The following is a 15,453-nucleotide window of genomic DNA, read 5'->3' as shown; positions in this document are numbered from 1 at the left end:
AAAGGGAGTTGCTTTCATGAATAACAGAGGTGTGCTGTGCTCCTGTGAAGTCCAAAGCATACATTGTTAGCCTATTAATGTATTAACAAAATACAATTGGATACTGTAGTTGTAATCGCAGTTTTAAGATTAGAATTTAGATATACTTTGTGCTAGAGGCTCATAAAACTATCATATCTACATACTACTCAAGCACTTATGACCTTTAACTGGGCAAAATGATGTATCACAGGGCAATATTTTTTAAAAAATTAAAGTATCTCAAATGGACTAAGTAATAGAATATATCCATAGTCTTGGAAGTTGAAGTTATGACTCTCAAGGGAATGAAATTCAGGAAAGTCATCACTGCTTCAGTGTTATTGGCTGCTGCTGTGGTCATGGAACTCTTTATTTTCAATATTCTGTGACAGTTACCCATCCAGTATCACAATAATTCACTCCCTTTCTCACCAGACATCAGCCACTTACCTACCTGCTGGGAAGGGAAGAGAGGAAGATTTCCAATGCCAATGTCAGATTCCCTCAAGGAAACTGAGCATGAAGCTGGCAAGAAGTTGAATGTTGTTCCTTCTCCCACTGTTTTTTTACCCAGTGTTGATTCACTGTTGATCATTCTGTTTTTCTGTTTAGGTGAGGAAGTAACTCTGAAATGATGACCCAATTGGGCATGAGTTGTCTAGTTTTAATTGAAAATACATATGTTGATCTCTATCATATTCTTAATTTAGTATTACAGTTAATTCCCTGCTTATGCCAGTGTTAGTGATTAGGTACTTCAGTTTTTTTCTAAAAGCTCTTTACTCTTTAATTAAGAACTACATAAATTTAATGCAGTTTTTTTTAACAAAGAAGAAGTAATCAGCCACTTCTTACCCAGCAGCAGCACCTGTTTTTAACAGCCTTTTGTGTGTTTGCTGCCACCACAGCTGGTGATACTGATTGCTATGGGTACTTTCCAGTTGAATCTCTTCCTAGAGTAACGTAATATCCATTCATCAAAATTCAATCCTGTTGTTTTTACAGCATTTAAAAATCTAATTGATAAGTTAATTTATATGCTGCCTGACTCCCAGCATCACCTGTATCTAAGTAAGTCTGTAACGATCAAAATAGAACTGAAAATTTATTTTCCTTCTTTGTACTACATAGCTAATTCTTGACAGAAGTTTGTTGAACTTCAGTATAACCATAAAGGTAACAATCACATTCAAAATTATCCTTACCAAGGACCTGGAATTGAGAACACAAAAGTAAAAATGTGTCAACATGGATCTCCAATCAATGGTTCCATGTGCTGCCAAGTGCAAACATCTATCCCTGTGTTTGTATGCCAACAAATGGTTGGAACTCTGATAGTTCCAACCACTTGTTGCCGAGGGTGTGGGGGAGAAAAGTCCTGCTCACAATAGATGATTGTCTCTTAATGAGCCATGTGCATAGTGTTAATGTGCACACTTGATTCAGTAGGAGCTGAGTCCTTATTCTAGGAAATGTACAAGGGAGCACAGATAGTTGCATGAAGTTACATTTCGTTTATAAAACTTCTGTGAAATATGGATCAGCAGCTATCTGATTTTGCTACATCCTAGAAGTTCCTTTTAAAAATTGTTGAAGAAGCTAAATAAACAATATGTTAATGTGTAATAGTACAGGTAATCCTCAACTTACAATCACAATTGAGTCCAAAATTTCTGTTTATAAGTGAGACATTTCTTAAGTGAGTTTTGCCCCATTTTACAACTTTTCTTGCCACAGTTGTTAAGTGAATCACTGCAGCTGGTAAGTTAGTAACCAGGTTGTTAAGTGAACCTGGCTTCCTCATTGACTTTGTTTGTCAGAAGGTCACAAAAGGTGATCACATGATCCTGGACACAATACAGGTCATAAATACAAACCTGTTACCAACAATTCTAATTTTGATCCCATCATGGGGACGCTGCAAAGTTCGTAACTGAAAAACAGCCATAAGTCACATTTTTAGTGCCATTGTAACTTTGAACGGTCACTACATGAACATGTAAATCGAGGACTACCTGTAATGCTGTAAGCTGAAGATTTTTTTAAAAATTAAAATGTCCATTGATGTGTTGTATCTATTTTTTTTTCTTCTGTTCAATCGTCCCAGCAGTTTTCTTGGCAAGGTTTTTCAGACCTGGTTTGCATTGCCTCATTCCTACAGCTGAGAAAAAGTGACTGACCCAAGATTTCTCAGATGGCTTTATGTTTAAAGCAGAACTAGAGCTCACAGTCTCTAGGTTTCTAGCCTGATGCCTTCATTAACTACTATATCAAACTGGCGCTGAGTGTATCTAATAGAGTACTTTTATACTTTGTACTTATAGTTTTAAAAAGATTAATTCCTCTATAATTAATTAGCCAGTCACCGAATATTAGTTCTATTTGTATTTAATATGATTTTTAAAAATGTTCTCCTGAATCCAATGTCACTCCAAAGCAATAAATTTGTCTTGTTTCAGCAGAGTAAGGAAGGTATTTAGGAATGATTCACACCCTGGTTAGTGTCTTTTTTCACTTTTACCATCGGGCAGAAGACACCGAAGTATAGCCAGCCGGACAAACAGGTTTGAAAACAGCTTCTACCCATGGGCTGTCAGACTCCTAAACACAATCACTCCACGTACGTACGGAAACCTATGACTAGTTTTTTTCCCCCAATTACTTGCATAAGGATTATTCTCTATACTATTCATGTTGTTTTTTGTTTTTGTTTTTTGTTATGGATTGCAGTAGAGGCTAAACCAATTTCGTTATATACATGATGTAGAATGACAATGAAGGCTATTGAACTGAATTGAAAGTGATTTTTTTAACATTTAAAATAATTGTTGAGATTTTAAAACTAGAATAAAGCTAATTTTGTTTAAACTATTATTGAAAACCCATATATCTTCAAAATATTAAACTAAATAAAAGCTAAAAAACGAACAACGGGAAAGGGAAAAGGTGGAATAATGCAATAATACTACACAATTAAAGTTTTCATCTTTAAAATGGAATGTCTGGGTATGTTCACTTGGGCTTATTCTTACCTAAGGATCACAGTGTTGAAGCCCCATAATTAACTTTATGATCCCTTTCACAATTAAGATGATGTTATATCAATAAATCAGTCACGGAGACTGTGTAGTATAATGTGTAATATTTATACTATACACTGTGTAGATTTGTATGTATGTGTATAATTTCATTACCTTCATGGACTCCCACATAAGCATTAATATGCAAATAACGTGGGAGGATGACAAGAAGTGAAACTGAAGGCAGTCAATTCCTGGAGAAAGCTGGTTGATCCTAAAAAAAAATTGCCTAATGTACTTTTCTTTTTAAAAAATGTCTAGAACTTTCTCTGTAGAGTGAGAAATCCTCAGAAGAGAAGAAAAATGAGTTCTGTCATGTTTGGAGCTTGTGCTTGAACATATTGTGTATGCTCAGCAACACAACACTTTTGAAGACTATCCGATCATCAGGGCAAATCTTAATAGCTGCAGACTGAAACTCTTGCCTCTTCTTTGCTAAATGTTGAAAGGCTTGTGGGAGGACTAGAGACAGGCATAGCACCAAGTTTCTTTGAGACCATTTTCATTCACTAAATCATTAAATCTTTATTACCGTCAGACCAGCCAAAAATCAACCCAGTTGTTTGAATCTGTTGAGAAAAACAGCCTAGGCCCTAGGGTTTCCCACCTTAGTGAGAAGGGCTGAGGCAGAAAAGCACTATTTTTCTGTAGTTGTGCTGGCCTCTGGAATGATCTCTGCTGGAACTCAGGTTAGCTTCAGTTTTGGCTGCTTCTGAAGGCAGTTGAAAATGGAGGTCTTCTGGAGGGCATATGGGAATTGGTGTGTTTTTGGTTTTTTTGTGTCTTTAGATTTGCAAGTATTAGGGTTCTTTCATGGTTTTAACTGGACTATGTATTCCTGTAGGGGCCTGTCAATTGTAGCAGGGAATAAATGGAAGGAAGGAAATTCCTTGGTGGTTGCCACCTACTGTGTGGATAAACAAAGGTGGTACAGCTTTTAAAGTTTTCCTTCAAAAGAGGAGTCTGGGTTTGGGCAGCTTCAAAAAGGATTGTTTTTCTTCTCCTAAGACTTGTTCAATTGCTGTCAGACATTCTGAAATTCCTCAGTCATCTTTGCTGACAGTGAGGCTGGCATTTAAAAACATCTATCCAGCTTCATAATCTAAAGGGGAATATTGTATACTATTGTTAAGCCTTACTGGAGACTGGAGGAGGGAGTACAGCCAGTAAGGGCCCACTTGATGTTATCCGTTACTGTCTGGTTGCCTAACTTCACACCAATGGAATGGGAATTGAAGATTTTTTAAAACAGACTTTGCAATTGCTGCTTGATCCCATCTGATTTAGCAATAGAGTACTACTTTAATATAGTCCATCTAGCCTACCCCCAACTTCATTTATTTGTCAAGAGAATAATTTACTAATTCAGCAAGAAGTAGTTCATCCAACACATGCTTTTCCTTCTTTGAGAGACAAAAGGCATTGCTGAAACATTGCTGCTATGGATACATAACCCAGATTAACAAGTGCAGGATTTCTCAAACATATTTGAAACATTTTTGGGAATTCAAATATATTATTGGAGTACTTGATTAGAACTTTTTTCAGAACATAATATTGAACGTTTTCAAAAACAAGTAAAAAATACAAACTAAAAGCAAGAAGGAAAAAATGAAAAGGAAGAAATAAAAGAGTAAACAAGTGAAAAAAAGCAGAAGAAAAATAGATAAGAAAAATGTAGAATTATAACTTAAAGTAATGAGTTACAATTTAAAAAGTATGACTTGAAATTTTGAATAAAAACTAATGGGAATGAGCTTTAAATAGTATTCCAATCATTTTAATTCAAAACAACCACTTCAGTTCTGTGTCTAACAAAGTGCTGTGCACTGACTGCCATTTGTTTGCAAAGAAACAAAAATTTTACAGAGATAAATGTTTTGCTTCAGTTGATCAGAAATCTGCTTAGAAGCAAAACTGAAGAGTTGGATCCTTTTGTCTGGTGCAACATCAAAACGATTTTTGTTCTTCCTTTTCATTGTAATGTAATATGAAAATCCTGCTCTACATAAATACATCAAACCAAATATATAAATACATCAAACCAAGTACATCAAATAAGCAGAAGTCAATTTGCTTGTTTTTTGCATTTGAAAATTCATGAATTATGCTGTTAAATTCACTTTCTAGGGAATTGTTAAATGTTCTGTTGAGAGTCAAAAATAAGGAACTCAGATTCTCATATTCATGGACTACAATACTGAGCTGACAGGCTTGAATGTAATTCAACATTTGTGGGAGGCAATATTTATTAATTTATTAATAAAATTTATATACTGCCCATCTCGCTGTCTAAGTGAATTTGAACTATTCTCAAAAAATAAAGCACAGATCGTACAGGTACTGTCCAATTGCCCTGTAGATATTATCAACTACAGAATTGTTTTAACTGTACAATTAACATTTGATGATATGAGCTGATATATTAATATATTTTTCTGACAATTGCTCATATTGAATTGCACAATGGTAGCAGCACTTGTAAAAGGGTTTTGTAGGACTGGTTCAACTTACTATGTATTAAAAATTAAGAAAATATTGCCAGCTGTAATCTTTCTATTCTCTTTTTCCTTACATGATTTATTGAAAATTTGAAACACAATAATTATTTATTTATTTATTTTTGAATTTGTATACCGCCCTTCTCCCTAAGGACTCAGGGCGGTGTACAGCCACGTAAAAACATAGACTACAAATATTAAAATACCATTAAAAGATATATATAAATTTGGCCCCATAATTAAAAAAAGTAACAAACCAATTAAAACATTTAAAAAGTGTTAGGCCAGCCCGGCTTGCTGGAAAAAGAAAGTGTTAAGGGCACGGTGGAAGGCACCGAGGTCTTGGATTCTCCTTATCTCTGGGGGCAGCTGATTCCAGAGGGTAGGTGCCCCCACAGAGAAGGCCCTCCCCCTGGGGGTCACCAGCCTACATTGTTTGGCTGATGGCACCCCGAGGAGGCCCTCTCTATGGGAGTGCACAGGTCGATGGGAGGCCGTCGGTAGCAGCAGGTGGTCTCGAAGATAACTAGGTCCTATGCCATCGAGCGCTTTAAAGGTGATAATCAACACCTTGAAGCACACCTGGAAGACCACTGGGAGCCAGTGCAGCTCACGTAAGAGAGGTGTTATATGGGAGCGCCAAGTAGCTCCCGTGACTACCCGTGCGGCCGCATTCTGGACCAGTTGGAGCCTCTGGGTGCCCTTCAAGGGGAGCCCCATGTAGAGAGCGTTGCAGTAGTCCAGGCGAGAGGTGACGAGGGCATGAGTGACTGTGCACAGGGAATCCCGATCAAGAAAGGGTCGCAACTGGCAAATCAGGCGAACCTGACAAAAAGTCCCCCTGGCAACAGCCGTCAGATGTTCCTCCAAGGACAGCTGCGTATCCAGGAGGACTCCCAGATTGCGAGCCCTCTCCGAAGGGGCCAAAGACTCACCCCCATTAGTCAGTGATGGAGTCAACTGACTATATCGGGATGCCAGGAACCACAGCCACTCAGTCTTGGAAGGGTTGAGCCTGAGCCTTTTTCTCCCCATCCAGATCCACACAGCCTCCAGACATCGGGACATCACTTCAAGGGCATCGTTGGGGTGGCCTGGGGTGGAGATGTACAGCTGGGTGTCATCAGCGTACTGATGGTACTTCACCCCAAAGCCACGGATGATCTCACCCAGCGGCTTCACATAAATGTTGAACAGAAGGGGTGAGAGGACCGACCCCTGACGCACTCCACATATAAGAGGCCTCGAGGTCGATCTCTACCCCCCTGCCAACACGAACTGCGACCGGTCTGAGAGAAAGGAGGAGAACCACTGTAGCACGGTGCCCCCCATCCCCAACTCTTCCAACCGGTGCAGCATGATACCATGGTCGATGGTATCAAAAGCTGCTGAGAGGTCTAACAGGGCCAGAACAGAGGAGTAACCCCTGTCCCGAGCCCTCCAGAGATCATCGACCAACGCGACCAATGCCGTTTACGTGCTGTGCCCGGGCCTGAAACCCAACTGGAACGGATCTAGATAAGATGTTTCCTCCAGGTACTGCGGAAACTGTCGCACGGCCACACTCTCGACAACCTTCGCCACGAAGCGAAGGTTGGAGACAGGACGATAGTTGGCTAATACTGCCGGGTCCAGGGAAGGCTTCTTGAGGAGAGGCCTCACCACCGCCTCTTTCAAAGCCATGGGGAAGTAACCCTCACTCAACGAAGCGTTAATAATTCCCTGGAGCCAGCCTCGTGTAACCTCCCGGGAAGCCAGTACTAACCAGGAGGGACACGGATCCACTAAACATGTGGCCGCACTAAGTCTCCCCAGAATCCATAATTAGATAATCCATAATAAGACTAATGCAAAATGAAATAGAGCAAAAAAAAAAAAAAAGGAAAAGGAAGGGAAAGAAAAAAAATAAAGGAAAAAGAGTAGCAAAAAAATAAAAAAGAAAGAAAAAATATATAAAAAGTAGCTTTCAATCTTCTTTACATCAGTTATAAATATAATTATAAATTGGCCAACGTTTCCATTATTAGCTGGGAATCGTAGAATTTGTAGTTTCTGCACCTCTGGAATTTGCTAGGATACACTAAACTGATCCATTGATTGCACTTGACATCTGATTGCAGATAAAAAGCAAAAATATTTAATCTGAATTCTGAGCAGTCAAATTCTTGTGTATTAGAACAACTTGTCTCAACAAGAGTTTAATGCCGGCTTATTAATATCAGAGTTCTTGAGAAGAGATTATAAAATAGATTATGCAAATAACTGACAAATTCCAGGACTGTATTTTTAAGATGTACTTTGTCAATATTCCTTGGTAATGAATCATTACTAGGGAAACACTCATAGCTAATTTACAATAATGCACCCCTGTTTCAACACTAATCCTTCCAAAAACATCTTTTGATTACCTTATATACATGGAAGCAATTTCTTTTTCCAGCAGAGGATTTCCATTTAATGCCAACTTGAACTGCCAATTTGGTATGCATTACTGAGACCTAGCTAGGCCCTCTCTGAAATATGCCTGGCCAAATTTAGGGTATGGCATCAGCTGAGTTCCAGGACAAGGGGAGGGGGAATAGTAGTTGTCATCTGGGAGTCTCTGTGGGGCTTCAGGGACATTGTTGCACAAGTTGCAGGTTATGAGACCCTGTTTCTGAAAGTAGTCTTATTGGATTGAGTTGGGATTGTTGCTACTGTACCAACCTCTCTAATGTGTACCAACTTCCATACCCCAGATATTGAAAGCTGATAGTCTTAGGGGACTTCAATTTGCTGCCTCTAGGCCAGGCTTCAAAAGCAGCTCAGGAGTTCATGAGGGGGTGGGGGTGCAGAACTGGTTCGGTGACATCATATCGTCACCGCTACCAGCTCGGGAGAACTGGGAGGAACCCACCACTGCTGTCATGGTAAGATTATGCCTTGGTGACGTTAAGATTTTCTTATGCTACTCCTTTCCAGAGGTATAACCCATCTAGCATTTGCAACTGATGACCTGGTAGAATTCCAAAGAAAACTGGAGATTTAGTCAAGATTGAACTGCATAGTCCTTCTGAGGCCTTGACCACTGAGGGAAGTGGTGAAGGCCTTGATTGGATTTTGCCATCTGACCTCTCTTGGCCCATCATTCACAGAACTCGCTATAGTTTACAGAGGAGTTGAGGGAACTGAAAAAACATCGAGAGTCATCTGGAGTGCCACTGGAGAAAGATGAGTAATGAATCTGATTCATCCAAGTGAAAAGCTGCTATTAAGGCTTATCTCATGATGGTAAGAGTAATGAAACTAATATTTCCCCACTCCTATTGTGTTCTCAGCGAACCTCCTGGAAGTCCTGCTTGGGTTATCCAAACACTGGGATAAGTGGGGGTGGGGGAGTTTGGAAGCTTACCTTTGGGTCACTTGAGCAATTTTCAATGCATCTAGCAGATAAAATAGCTCATATCCACTCTCAATTGGTAACCTAGTGTGGCACAAGTCCTGTGGAGATCCTCAGGAAGTGGATTTATCCAGTTATCTGGGAATAGTTTGATCCTGTTAGACCTCAAGAAGTGGACAGAGTCATTGGGACTGCAAGTGCAGCCACCTGTGAATTAAATCCATGTCCCTCCTGGTTAGTCAAAGCTATCTAGAAGGTGAGAAATGGTGAGTACTAAGATCGTTAATTCATCCTTAAAGGAGAGCTTGAATTAACCATCACTAGCACCCACCACATCTCACCTAGATGGCTTTGACTAACCAGGAGGGGCATGGATTTAATTAATTAATTAATTAATTGGTTCGATTTATATGCCTCCCTTCTCCAGAGACTCAGGGTGGCTTACAATGCGTTAAGCAATAGCCTTCATACTTTTGTATATACCTGCTTAGTAGGGCTTTTGGCCTCCCCTAAACGGTGTTCTTTTTATACAAAGTCAGTTTATTGCCCCCACAATCCGGGTCCTCATTTTACCTACCTCGGAAGGATGGAAGGCTGAGTCAACCTTGAGCCTGGTGAGATTTGAACTTGCAGTAATTGCAGGCAGCTGGCAGCTGGCAGCTAAGTGCTACTTAACAGCATCACCAAGGGTAATTCACAGATGGCTGCACTTGCAGTCGCAAAAACATTTAAATAGATTCTGGTAGCCGCTTCCTCAAGAAGCCATTGCTAGATCTTACTAGTCTGAATAATTTTTAGGGAAAGTGGCTGAGAAAGTATTAACATTTTAGCTATAGGGAATCCTGGATGAGATGGATTATCTGGAACCTTTCCAATCAGATTTCAGGCATAGATATGGGACAAAAATGTCATTGGTCATATTTTTGGATGACTCCTAGTGGAAGTGAGATGGAGATAGGGTATCCATCCTGGCTCTTCTTGGTCTCCTAGTAGCCTTTGATATCATCAACCATGGTATCCTTTTGGGTTGGCTTCAAGAGCTGGGGTGGTGGTGAAGGGCATAGCATAGTTTGTGCTGGTTCAGCTGTGGATAGGGAACTCTTCTGTATCTGATATTATTATCTTTGGTCTTGAACGAGTATGCACTGCCCCAGACAGACCCTGTGCCATATCTTGGGTTCCTACTGGACTCAACTTCAGCTTGAGGAATAGGTAACAATGATGGTAGAAGGCCTTTGCTCAACTTTGTGTTGTGTGCTAGTTGAACTCATTCCTGGATTTAAAGGCCCTGTGTTTGCCTCTCATGCTCTGGTCAACTTGGATATAGACTACTGCAATGCAATCTTTATGGGGCTACCTTTAAAGAGTTTCTGGAACCTGCAGCTGATTCAGAATGTAGCAGCAAAGCAATTTGGGGCACCTGTAGGGTTGTACATATAACACCCCTGCTACGTCAGCTGCATTGCATGCCAGTTTGCTTCCATGTCCAATTCAAAGTGTTGGCTTTGATTTTTAAAGCCATTCATGCAGTGGTGGGATTCTACCGGTTCGGGAGAACCATTTGCTCCGACTTTCAGCCGTAAGTGAACCGGTTCTCTCTTCCTTTGAAGTGGGCCTACCCGCCTGCCCCTGTGTTATACTTACCTACATTTCTGCTTCCGAAGCCCAGCTGATCGGGGCGGCAGAGTGGATTGCTGCTCCTCAGCTCTTTTCCTTGCTCTCAGCAACGTGGAAGTTCAATTTTCTGCAAAGTGTGCACACGTGCACTCTCAGCGAACTGGTTGTTAAACCGGTAGGATACCACCACTGCCTTCATGGCATTGGCCCAGGCAATCTTAGGAACCATCTTGTCCCAATTATGTCAACCCATACCACCCCATCAGGTAGGAAGGGCATGTTATGGACCTCATTGCTTAAAGAATTTTATCTGGCAGAGTCTGTGCCATGTTCCTATGGAACATTTTGACCCCTGAGGTGAGCTTCCCTCCACACTCTATTAGCCTTCCAGAAGAGCATCAAGACCTGGCTTTGCCAGCTGGCATGGGGGTCTAAGAGTGGCATGCAACCTAGGGGTGGTTGGTGGTTCTTAATTTTATAATTCTTTTTAACTTAGTTTTTAACATTTCTTTAAACTGTGTTGCTTTTAATGGTTTTTATCTGTAAACTGCCCAGAGTCACTTGGGTGATGATAGAAGATAATATTTGTAGCTCAGAGTTGAACTGTAGAGTCCTTGGTGATGGGTTTTTTGCAGACATTTCATTACCAAACTAAATAACATCATCAGTGACCTGTACATTGGTTTGATTCCCAGTTTTTCTGGAAGTGAGATTCTCCCCTCACTAAAATTGTGTTGTTTTTTTAAACAATCATGTATTAACAATATTGCAGTTATATTGATATACTGATATTGTACATTAAAATATATACTTTAATCACTGTTTTCCATTTTAATTCAGACATCAGTGTCCCCTTGCTTCAGCCAGGTGCTCTCAAAGTGTATGAATTACAATCCCATTAACTCACCCATCATAGTATATAGTTAGGTTAGCTTGATATTATATTATTATGCAACACATGTAAAGCATGATGGCTTTGAAAGACTATGACATATAAATGTTATAAATAGTGGTTTCAGTATCATTTACAAGATTACCAATTGTAATCAATTTATATAAAACAACAATTCTCATCCTTTAAAGGAATATGGTATCACCAAGGAAAAGGATTATTTAAATCTAAATTCTTTACAACAATATTTTCCCAAGTATTAGAGTGACACTTAGTGGAAGGAGAAGGAACATGCCAACTCATGTCTATCCTTTTTTCCTGCAATAAATTAAAGTCACAGATAGTGTGCAATCTCAGTGAACTAATGCCAATTGCTCAAATATACAATTTTGCTTTTGTTCCTTTTTTCTTCCATTCTTTTTTAATGTAACAATCATTCCACTTTTTAAATTGGTAGTCAATGGGTAGATTATTACTTTTTGAATAGGCAACATCTTCATGAGTATCTTCATCTGCAAATGTTAGGAACTGTATATTTTTAAAATGAAATCCCTACCATCTTATTAGATGGGTCAAAGAACATTTAAAAATCTAATTGGCATCTTAAGTCTCATGAGCTAGCCATTTCTTAATTGTATTTTTTAATTTTATTATTGTAATGTACAAACAGACAAAACAAAATTAAAAGTATAAAGTATAAAACTACATTTTGAAAAAGCAACAAAATAAAAACAAAATTACGAATTAAGCCTTGCCCATACAAAATCATAACGACCAATTTTTCCCCTGAACTTAATAAAGATCCTGTTCAAAGGCTAGAGCTAAGCACATATCTTCAGGTCAGTTTTTAAAAAAGCTGTGAGTATTGTACGGGTAGTCCTTGATTTACGACCACAATTGAGCTCAAAATGTATGTCGTTAAGTGAGACATTTGTTAACTGAGCTTTTCCCCATCTTACGACCTTTCTTTCCTCAGTTAAGTGAATCACTTCAATTGTTAAGTTAGTCACACGGTTCTTAAGTGAATCCATCTTCCCCAATGACTTTGCTTGTCAGAAAGTTGAAAAAGCTGATCACACGACCCCAGGACACTGCAAACGTCATAAATATGAACCAGTTGCCAAGCATCCAGACCTTGATCATTGACCATGGGGATGCTGCAACCGTCATAAGTGTGAACAATAGTCATGTTGCTTTTCAGTGCCAGTGTAACTTTGAGCAGTCACTAAACAAACTGTTGTTAGTCAAGTGACACCTGTAGTAGATTCTTTCCAACAAAGCAAGATCAGATTTTTGGCTTGCTCTAAACATCTATAGGATGTATTGAGGTGTTTAAAATCTCCAGGAGGAAAATGTGTAGCAGATGGATTGGTTGTGCCTAGAAAAGCAACCATTTAAGTACCCACAAGCCATGCGATGTAGAATTTCAAAAGTAAAAAAACAACTGTACAAAGTTGTTCAAAAACAACTTTGAAGTGTATTCTGAATCTTGTTGAAAGCTGATGCAATGCAATGGATCTGACTTGCCAGCATGCAGGTAGTAGCATGCAGCACCAATTGCAGTTTCCAAATCTTGTTCAAAGAGCGTACATTGCACATTGCATTAGTTTATTCTTGAGATCTGGGGAGTATGAATACAAGAGTTACCTGAGCTATCATTATTCCACCCATTTATTACTTAATTAGTATTAACAATATTCCTGGGATCTGATCCTAAACTCAAAGGGGATTCAGTATGAAAAAGCCTTGTCTAGCATAATAATTTAATTTTGTCTTTATCAGAAAATGAATTAGGCAGTTGGAAAAGTAAATATTTGATTACTAGTACACATGGAGGAAATAAGTATTTTATTTTTAATTTCAGTATTAAATCCTTTTTAATGCAGTGAAGAGCAACAAAGATGATTAGGGGACTGGAGGCTAAAACATATGAAGAATGGTTGCAGGAATTGGGTATGTCTAGCTTAATGAAAAGAAGGACTAGGGGAGACATGATAGCAGTGTTCCAATATCTCAGGGTTCAAACTATTCTCCAAAGCAGGGGTGAACAAGAAGCAATGGGTGGAAACTAATCAAGGAGAGAAGCAACTTAGAACTAAGGAGAAACTTCCTGACAGAACAATTAATCAGTGGAACAACTTGCCTTCAGAAGTTATGAATGCTCCAACACTGGAAATTTTTAAGAAGATGTTGGATAACCATTTGTCTGAAGTGGTGTAGGGTTTCCTGCCTAAGCAGGGGGTTGGACTAGAAGATCTCCAAGGTCCCTTCCAACTCTGTTATTCTATATTCTATTCTATACTATCTCTGTATATATGTGTTTGCAGCTGAGCAAAGAACTAAAGTTTTGACAAAGTATTTTAAAGGAGCATTTTTCAAAACAAGCATAAGTGAAACAGCCCTCTTTGAAGCACAAAAGCAGCCATTTCTCTCCCAGTCTTCACAATTGCATTGAAAGCTGTCTCTGGTTGTTAGCATGTGCTTGTGAAGTCACAAACAACATTCCACAGGGACGAACAGTGAAATGAAGGGAACTGAAGTAAGTGTGTATGCATTGATTTAGACAGCGAGGGACAGTCTTCTAAACCACCGAAGGTTACTATCTCAGTTTAACTTAAGGTCTTACATGTTGTTATTTTATAGCAGTGATAAATTTTAGGACAAAAAAAAAAAACCTTGATGAGTTTTTGATCCAAACCAAGTAGTACTTTTCAAGACACCTGTGTAGCCAGGCATGGCAAGCTCCAAAAGTTTAATTGCCAAAAAGATTTATATTTCCCAAACAGGCAGGGAACATTGCTAAACTTTTTCCCATTGTGTTGCTCATGCATTTTTCATTTGGAATCCATTGAGAAATACTATTTTGCAATTTATTAAGTTGGCCTTTAAAATCATTTAGATTGCATGCCTTATAAATATGCATAGAATTCAAATGAAGCAAATGATATATGCAAGGATATGACAATCACATTTCATAAAATTAATATTGTATTTTAATTAAGAAAAGATGCATCTTAATGAGCCACAGAATAAGTGCCAATGTTTTAAATCCTTCTCAGAAATGTATAGCCTTTAAAGTGTGCTGATTAATAGTGAATTTAATTACAGCTTGTTTACATAGATAAGAAGTCAGAGTTTTAAATGTGATTGCTTGTCTACCTTTATTTCTTATAGAAACAATGTTGACGTGGGTTGAAAAACAAAAATATTCATGTTTGTTAATGGCACTTTCAGATTTTTATATTTTATTTTGAAAATATTTTCTCTTTGAATAGATATTGACAGAATGTAAAGATTAATGGTCAGTACCTTCATGCCTTAGAAGTGGGCATCTAGCCGTGTAAAGCACAGTCTGCAATTGTGGCTATGGATCAAAATCTGAAAGATAGCAGGTACGGCATGGTGATCCAGGCCCTGCCTTTTTTGTTTGTGCCTGTATGATGCCAACATACATACATACATACATACATACATACATACATACATAAATAAATAAATAAATAAATAAATAAATAAATAAATAAATAAATAAATAAATAAATAAACAAACACATGTATAAAAGAGGTGGAGCTTGGGCCACACTAGTTGTGTCCACTATTTTGTAGATTTTGATGTGACCGCACGTACTGGCTGTATGAAGTAAAATATAAATGCTTGAATCCAGTCTGAATATACAAGCACCATATGGGGGTGTGTGCTCAAGATGGCAATAGGAGTAGAGCAATTGTAGAACAAAGTTCTGTCAATGTAGCTTTACAATAAAGTGGACTTAGCTTATTTGGTGGTAATTCCTATTCTCAGCATTCCTAAACAAACCTTGACAGCCCCAAACAATCCACTCTGAAACTGGAGGCTTAAGTAGGCAAGTAGAACAGCGAGGGGAGGGAACAGCTGTGCCGCGTGATTTTGATTTCCTATATAAATCGCACGGCATAGCTGATAGTTGGAAATACAAGTTCGGA

General features: G+C 38.7%; 1 long non-coding RNA gene across 1 annotated transcript; it reads right to left on the bottom strand.

The window, feature by feature from the left end:
- Positions 1-446: 446 nt before the first annotated feature.
- Positions 447-1,341, bottom strand: LOC148115113 (uncharacterized). Its single transcript, XR_015732189.1, has 2 exons — positions 1,227-1,341; positions 447-647 (listed from the first exon to the last, which is right to left on the bottom strand). It is a non-coding gene; the product is annotated as an uncharacterized LOC148115113 (long non-coding RNA).
- Positions 1,342-15,453: the final 14,112 nt, after the last annotated feature.

Source organism: Pantherophis guttatus, chromosome 2 (assembly GCF_059756535.1).
Source record: "Pantherophis guttatus breed Tessera chromosome 2, ASM5975653v1, whole genome shotgun sequence".
In the NCBI taxonomy this organism is placed as follows: Eukaryota; Metazoa; Chordata; class Lepidosauria; order Squamata; family Colubridae; genus Pantherophis; species Pantherophis guttatus.
Note: the sequence above shows the minus strand (reverse complement) of the source record. Positions and strands in the feature narration are given on the sequence as shown.